General features: G+C 38.6%; 1 pseudogene; it reads left to right on the top strand.

Annotated features, from left to right (window-relative positions):
• The first annotated feature begins 664 nt into the window (after window positions 1-664).
• LOC143259654 (uncharacterized) lies at window positions 665-1,421 on the top strand (annotated as a pseudogene).
• The last annotated feature ends 7,437 nt before the right edge of the window (window positions 1,422-8,858 follow it).

Here is an 8,858-nt window from a genome sequence, read left to right as displayed (position 1 = left end):
CGACCAGGGATCAGCTGTTCGTTGTACGAGGTTAGTGCGTACGAGTCAGCAAATGCATCCTCAACTAAATGGGTGAGTTTCTTATTGATAATATTTTTCTTATTTCTCTAATAAACGAATCCTTTACGTCCCTTAATGCGATTATTTATTATTAAGTCAGCTTTGCGAATCATACGTTGAATTCTGTTCGGACACGGAATTATTTAAATTAAAATATCATTTACGAACTTTGTTAATCCTCACTGTACACCTTGCATAAAAATTTCATATGGTACACAAGAGGTCATGCACACCAGAAAATTAAAACGGCTGTCACGGTTAAACTACATATTATTTCGGGTCCGAAAAATTAGTAAATATTCTTCAGACGTTCTAAAGTAGAGGTGAACAGCGTTTTTCTTAAAAAGATCACTTTTACGTAGTAAAAAAAAATCCGGAAAGTTCACGCTTCGTGACTTGTTCAATACCTCGAACGCGGCTCGAGTCCGTCCCGACCTTCTGTCAAAGCTTCGTGCATTCACAAAATTGTACACGTTTTTCAAAGTCTCGTTCATGTAATGCCTGATACACTAATGAGTGATACGGATAAAACGATTTAGTATGCAAAATACCTGTTACACTACTTCGAATACTACCTGCACTAGGTGCAATTTGTCTTGTGCTAATGTATGAATTATGGGCAACGGCTGCTAGGATAGAAGTACATACAATGTTCTTCATCATTCGTGATTTTAGGTTGTATGCGTGTGTGTACGATAAAGCTGCTGGTCTCATTGAGCATTTTACTTAGTCTCAAAAAAATATTAGGAGGACCGGAAAGTAATGTCGCGTTTCTGTGCATGTCAATATTCGTTTGTCTTTTATCAGCTCATTGTGTACTTCTAAGTCGTGCCAAAGACATTTTAAGGTTAGAGTAACTTGTTTTCTCATAAATAATTAAATCTTAAATTTTTTTGCTATTTATGGTGAAATGGCCAGCCAAATACCAGAAGAGGTACATATCCGGCATTGTATGAGTTTTGTGTTTCACAAAGGTAGCAACGTGACAGTTGCTACCAAAAACATTTGCGATATTTATTCAAGTGCATTAGACGTTCGAAAATGCCAAAGATGGTTTTCTAAGTTCAAATCCGGTAATTTTGATCTTTCCAACTCGTATCGGTCAGGAAGATCAACAACTTTAGACAATGACATGTGAATGGTGGAAGTGGAAGCAAATCCGTGTCAGACAATTGAGAACCTGTCAAACACTCTTAACCAATCTTGGTCGATCATACAAGAACATTTGCAGCAGATTGGTAAAGTAAGCAGAGCAAATGTTTGGGTCCCGCATAATCTGTCCGAAGAAAAAAAATCTAACCGATCCACTACATGCAACTTATTGCCTCAGCAACGAGCCATGGATAAAATTAATGAATTAAGGTGGGAGGTATTGCCTCACTCACCATATTTGCCGGATATTGCGCCATCATATTTCCATTTATTCCGATCGCTGCAACATATCATAAGTAGTAACAAATTTGAAAATTTAGATGACGTCCAAAATGCCATTTCCAGATATTTTTCTCAAAAATCAAGTGATTTCTATCGATTTGGCATAGAAAATTTGATTACTAGATAGCAAAAGGTTGTTGATAACAAGGGTAATTACATCATTGATTGAAAATAAAAACTAGTTAAAAATTGATGTTTGAATTTAATGTAAAAAAGGGACATTACTTTCCAGCTCCCTTAATAGAATACGATAGCTGATTTCAATCGGGATATTTAGTTCCATACGTAATTTTAGCTCATACAGCATTTTCATTACATGCAACCATAAATAATTATCATATTGTACTTCTCACTAAGTAATACCTTCCTCGTGTATGACTTCACATTTACTACACCTGTTATTACATACTTGGGTACTTCTACCTATACTTAGAGTTATTCCCTAAATTGAGCGTATATAACCTTGACATAACCATGCCAATGCCCCAGCACATTCGTCGACCATTTCAAGAGCTGTTTTTAGGGTATTTGGGCGGGAATTGTTTCCACATGCACCGTATAGTCTCGACTTAGCCCCGTCGGACTTTCTCTTATTTCCAAAGTGAAAAATCAATATCTGAAGTGAAACGCACCGTTTTACAGAGATTTCCAACTTTTTATAAAAACGGGTTAGAAAGATGATGACACCGCATGGGAAAGTGTTTTGAGTTAGGAGGTGCCTGTATAAAAAAATAATCAATAAATAAAATTTTAAAGATGTTTTCTGGGGATTATTATCAAATAAGGGTGTATCAATATCCTCGTAATAAAATGATTGATGGTTTGGCTTAAGAAATAACTCTAATTGTAACTTTGTATCAGCAACATCGAGTCTTTTACATTCAATGTAACGTTCTCAATCGATGAATTCCATTTCCTCTTTCGACCACCAATTAATGTTCTCATTAATTTAAATATCTCCTGGTGTTTATGTGTGCGCGCGCGCGTGTGTGTATATGTTGGCAATGAAGATTTTCTTCTATGGTAGTGGTCGGATTACTCGGGCACGAAATATGAGGCTCCACCTCCTGCCTACTGCCGCATTATCTCGCTCTCGCATTATCTCGTAAACTCGTATTGCGTGCCCGAGTATTCCGAGCATTATTCTACAGAATCAATTTTAAAAACTTGTGGTATCGAATATTCATTTTCTGTTTCTAAAGGTCTACGCTGAATCTGTACTGTTTTTCCTAATTTTAATTATATCGTATCATTCATAATGAATCACAAATAACTTCATTTATTCGAAAAAAGTTTATTTGAATAAGAATAAAATTTGTCTTCGTTATTCGCAAATAACGAATAATTTCATTTATTCGGAAAAGAATAAGACTTTTATTTATTCACAAAATTGTGCACACACCTTTTAAAATGCAATGACTTTTTTAAAACTAGACTAAGTGACTTGAATTTTTTTTAGATGATAACGCGGCTAGTCTACTAGACAATGACATTTTTAAAATTTTGTTATAGGTTCGGAATGTATTGTATTCGGAGGACAGATTGCCTCTATGGGTGTTCCACAATTATTTTAACAGCCGAAAATGAGGGGTAGCTGAGGTCATTAAAATAACTTTTTCCTTTGCGAAAATGCAATCCGCGGCTTCGTTTACGAGTTATACAGGGTGTTCCACAATTATTTTAACAGCCGAAAATGAGGGGTAGCTGAGGTTATTAAAGTAACTTTTTCCTTTGCGAAAATGCAATCCGCAGCTTCGTTTACGAGTTATACAATCGAGGCGATGGCGCGAATTAGAACGTGGTCGATCGATCGATCGAGCGCCACGTGCTTCAGCCGTGGAGCGCGATAGAAGATAGGGGGCTCCGTGCTGCGTTAAAAACAATGAAAAAGTCACGGTGCGTGAACATCCGAATTTTATTTTACTACGTTACAGTGATAATTTTAAGAAAAACGCTGTTCACCTCTACTTTAGAACGTCTGAAGAATATTTACTAATTTTTCGGACCCGAAATAATATGTAGTTTAACCGTGACAGCCGTTTTAATTTTCTGGTGTGCATGACCTCTTGTGTGTACCATATGAAATTTTTATGCAAGGTGTACAGTGAGGATTAACAAAGTTCGTAAATGATATTTAATTAAAATAATAAATAATAAATAATTCCGTGTCCGAACAGAATTCAACGTATGATTCGCAAAGCTGATTTAATAATAAATAATCGCATTAAGGGACGTAAAGGATTCGTTTATTAGAGAAATAAGAAAAATATTATCAATAAGAAACTCACCCATTTAGTTGAGCATGCATTTGCTGACTCGTACGCACTAACCTCGTACAACGTACAGCTGATCCCAGGTCGATGACTGCAATATTCGAGGGATACTGTCGGAGGAACCTCTGCTATGGTTATTTACGAAGTTCACTTACACTGCACTGTCACCAAACACTGATCACTTAATTAATCACTGATAATCCGATACACTTGTGGATATTACGAGGGATGACTGAGACTTGTTCACGGATAATCGTTTATTCGACACGTTCGTTCGGGAGTCGACGTTTCACTGCCAAAAAATCGAGGCCTCGACCGTGGGACCTTTGTCGTTCGTCGTTCAGGCGTCCGAGAAAATGACACCCGATACCATTTTCCTCGAACGGCCGTTAATTATGTTCTAAGAGCGCAGGGTACCGTTGGTGACAGCGGGTCGGCCGTAGTGTACGTCCCTACATATCTTGTTTATTTAATATGGCGCCGTGCCGTCGCCGTGGCTGTCATACACCGAAGATCCTAAATCGTGAGGTATCCTATGAAGGGGTAGGATGTTTTCTATTGAATCGTTTAATCCTCCGTTAAAAATTGGTGGCTCTGGAAAGGGCCGATTAATATTATCGGTAGTGTTGCTCAAAGTGCCACCCTCCGACCTTAGTACACCACTCGACATTTGGAAGACTGATGCCTCCATTCGACGGATATTCGACAAGCTTACGCGTTTGCATTTTTTTCCATTGCATTGATATTTTATTGGATTCCTGATCGTTACTTATTAATCCTGCTAGTCCTTCCATTCAATCAAACACAACAGATCTGAAACCGGATTGGCCAGACATGATAAGGGTTATCACAGGAGAACAATGCACCCCGGCACGTGTTGATGATTTTCAGTGATGATGATCAGTGATTGATGATTTGCAGTGATGATGATTTAGTGAATTTGAGTGAATTTGAATTATTGGCTATTGGTTGTCTGAAAAAAACGTTGGTGATTGTGAAAAGTTAGACAGAGTGGGAGTGGAGTAGGTAGAATACTAACAATGCCTTGTAAAAGAATACTTCCGGATTTTTGACGTGACGGGAAGAAAGTTGAAAATGTGGTGTATATCTGTTAGCCATTCGCCGTTTATGACTTAATTCTATGCGGATGACTTAATTCATTTCTTTTACAAAGAAAAGAAATGAAGATACCCCTCGAGCGGTAGAGGTTATATATATTACTATGTACTGCTTCGAATCAGGAAATGAGATAATTGAATTTGATAACAAGCTTTTAGTCTAATACAATTGTGTGTGTGTGCGCGCGCGCGCGCGCGTGTGTGTGTGTGTGTGTGTGTGTGTGTGTGTCGCGGATTCTAGATCGCGTAACAATCTATGTACTCGGTTGAAATGCTTAAAAGAGAATCAGATTCAATCGCGCTAGCTTTCCTTCATCAGTAGCTGACTTGAAACTAAGCCCGATTTTAATCTCGTTTGGTTCCTTTACATATCAAAATTTCCTTGAAAAACGGTAATTGGGGTGTCCATAAGCACCGCAGTTCTAGAAAGTTCGTCAGCGTATCCATTCGAAGGTACATGACTCACAATGGAGCGAATCCATTCAACGTACGCTCCCAGCAAGGAGAAAGGAAAATACGTCAGGAATTTTTCCGTACGTTACAGTACCCCTATTGCATCTTAACACATATTCGTCCGGTAATTTTCCTGCAGTCACTACTTTAACGCATTTATGTTTATGTAAATCATAATTTACTCTACCAGGTGGATCGAATTTTGGTGTACGCTTTGTTGGGTTTAATGAGAATTAAAAGAACAAGAATCAATTATTTTCTATAATATACAAATGACGAATTTTCGTCATGCGGCTATTGTTTGCGAAATGACGAATTTTCGTCATGCGGACGAATATGTGTTAATACGACGAATCCGTTGACACCAAGCTACCACGATTTGTATCGAGAATTTTCCATTCAAGTTAACATTCCGCAAATCTGTTCAAGCATTTCACTTTCAGACGATCGAGCGAATTTCTTCATTGTGCTCGCGTTCGTGGAAAATAGTATATCATTCAACCAAGACCAATTTAAAAGATTCTGCAGATTCTGTGTTAAATTCTTACGGGTAGTCATGGTGTGTCTCGGTCTCCCCATTGAGTCCTCGTATGAAGGCGCAATACAGTAATGTCTCCCTATCTGTCGCCAGAACCGAATTCTAAAGTGTCGAGAGTAATACGCAGGAATTGATTTCTCGAGCCTCGCGGCTCGCCTTTATTGTTGCCGACACCTCGTGAGAGAGAGAGAGAGAGAGATAGAACGAAACTCGAGTCGAGCGGAACTATGTTATATACTATGTATGTAAGGCAGCGGTCAGGATCGGAGACAGCCGATGTACAACATTGTAATGATAGAATAAAAACGATGACTTAACTTTTTTATTTCTAATTTTTTATACATGAAAACTTTTTTAATATATTGGTCACATTTTTCCAATCGAAATGATACCAAACACGACATGCTTTAGACCATTCTTATTCGTTATACGTAATAAATAACTCATTTTATTTGCGAAAAAAACATTACAACAACCGATTTTTAACATATGAAATATTAAAGGCAAGGTCAAAGAAGGTATGTACATATGTTTTTCAAAAGAAAATATCACCAAAGTTACGCTATTCGAGCTTACGTTAGACACCCGGAGTAGGAAGCTTTACACGGATAGGAGACAGAAGGAAAAGAAGACGGCCGAGAATGAAGTGTTCCATGTTAGAAATTTGCTGGGACGGAAGAAGCAACATCATTTTGAGGACGAGCCTACGCGTGGAGGCTGTAAAGGAACTGTTTTCTGTACATTTTCCATCAAGCCTGGAATTTTAAGATGTCGAACATCGAGAAAGAACACGACATTTAGCCAATTTGAATACGAATTATTTACAAATTAATTTTCTTTTACATTATTTGTTACAGCATCAGTAAAGTCAACAACTTTGCCTAAACTCTTTTCCACCGCACACCACGTGCATCTTGGCAGTAAATTACGCGCAACGTCTATCGTTTTTGATTTTGTCAGTAGAAATATCTGTCCAAACTATATCGTGTTTGGTCCCATTTTAATCAGAAAACTATCAGCAATATGTTTAAAAAAGATCAGTGTTAAAATATTAAAATTAAAAAAGTTTATGTCATTGCATTATGAGTTGCCTTCCGGGAATTCGAGTCAAAGGAGCCGCGGCACGTGCTGCAGCACACGTGTTCACCAACACAATCGAACTTTTTAGCATAGTGAGAAAATCGATAAATTAAAGGGTCGCAAGAAAATCAATAAATTACAGGGCCGTAACAATATCTCGGCGTCGGGATTTGCATACTCAAGTTACGCCGAGAAGAGAGACATTACAGTATATCTTATTTCTTGCATTCTTCTCTTACCTTTATTATGATATGTATGCGCCTCTGGGATATTATATTTTTGTTATCGCAATAGCTTATGTCAAATCTAAGGACATTTACTTAAAAAATATTTTTTATCGTGCATGAACTAAACACTGGAAAATTAAAATTGATTCTTCAATTCTGTTTATAAATATTAACTATTATCTCTGTATGTTATTACAGCACCTATTATAATTAATTATTGTTAGGATCGACCCATTCGATTTGGATCCGCACGATGAGCGGAGCAGAAAGGTTCTAAACCTAACCGAAGGAAAAGGGTGGGTTTTAAATTATGGATTAGTACGTGGTTGAGCAGTATAACAAGATTGGGTAAATGCCCTTTCGTTTATTCATAAACGTAGCAGAGATCGCCAAGTCTTACAATTTTCTGAATTTGATTCGTACAGAATAACGAGAATGTCATTATCGCTCGCTCTCGCTCGCTCGCGGACAAGGACGGACGAACGAACACAAACCCTGCCGGACAAACGTACGGACAAACGAACACGGCGACGGAGATCGACTGAAAACGATGGAACAAAAAAGAGATTTCCCATGGCATATCTTGTATCAACAATCAAAACCACCTGCAGACAAGAATGGAACAAAAGATGGTCTACCACTAATAGGACAAAAATACACGACGTAATCCAAGACTTCTACCAACCAATACCAAATATGTACTATCATGACCAGGAAGGATAAAATTATAATACCGCGACTTCGGACTGGACATACCAAACTGACAAACGAATATTTGATTAAAAAGACAGGAGAGCCCCTCATTGTTTCCTATGCAATAAAGGAAGAGACAGCCCTAACATCAGAGGACCACATAGAAAACACTTTACACTACTTGAAGAAAACCAACTTATACTATAACATGATCCAAACCTAGAAACGTCGCTGATTACCTAGCAGTAGATGCGTTAAACCAGAAGAGTAAAAGATTGTCGGAAATACCGACCGAATATGACTCGCTCTGATGAGCGAACGAAAACAAGAACAATTGTCGACCAATGTTCACTGAAAGGAGTGAACGAACAAAAAAAAAGGGTTTGTCGATCGAAACAGGAAAATTGAGCCGATTACCGGAATACGCCAACCAAAAGGAGCTCACAAATGTTTATCGGAATGCGCCGACCGAAATGTGCCTTGCAATGAGCAAACAAAAATCACAATACAACTGTCGAAATCCGTCGATCGATCGAGTATTTCTCGCTGCTAGAGCGAGCAAGACGAAGCACGTACGTGTAACGAACAGAGAACGCAAATTGCCACGAGGTACACAAACACAAAGAAATGCCGGAACGCCGACTGAAAAGTCTCACCGCTTGCGCGAGTGAGATAGAAAACTGAGCGAATCCGACACGGTACGCACAGAATCGAGAAGACCGCGTGGAACAATTTGATTATCGTTTGCCGAAACTGCCGGCCGAAGAGAAGTCTCGTGCAAGATGACCGCGAGCGAAACGAGTGCGAGTGAGAGGGCAAATATATTGCGTCGCGTCAATGCGCGTACAACAGGTGAATTTAGAAATGTTCTCGTTCCCGTGTTTCGGAGCGGATTACGTTACTGACATGGCCTCTCGTGTTCGATCGTTCGGACAGCCTTGCGGACCGAATACGAAGACCGTATCAAGAGTTATTTCTCGAT

The sequence above is a fragment of the Megalopta genalis genome, chromosome 6, assembly GCF_051020955.1.
Source record: "Megalopta genalis isolate 19385.01 chromosome 6, iyMegGena1_principal, whole genome shotgun sequence".
Taxonomy (NCBI): Eukaryota; Metazoa; Arthropoda; class Insecta; order Hymenoptera; family Halictidae; genus Megalopta; species Megalopta genalis.
The sequence above is the reverse complement of the archived record's forward strand: the minus strand, read 5'-3'. Positions and strand labels throughout refer to the sequence as shown.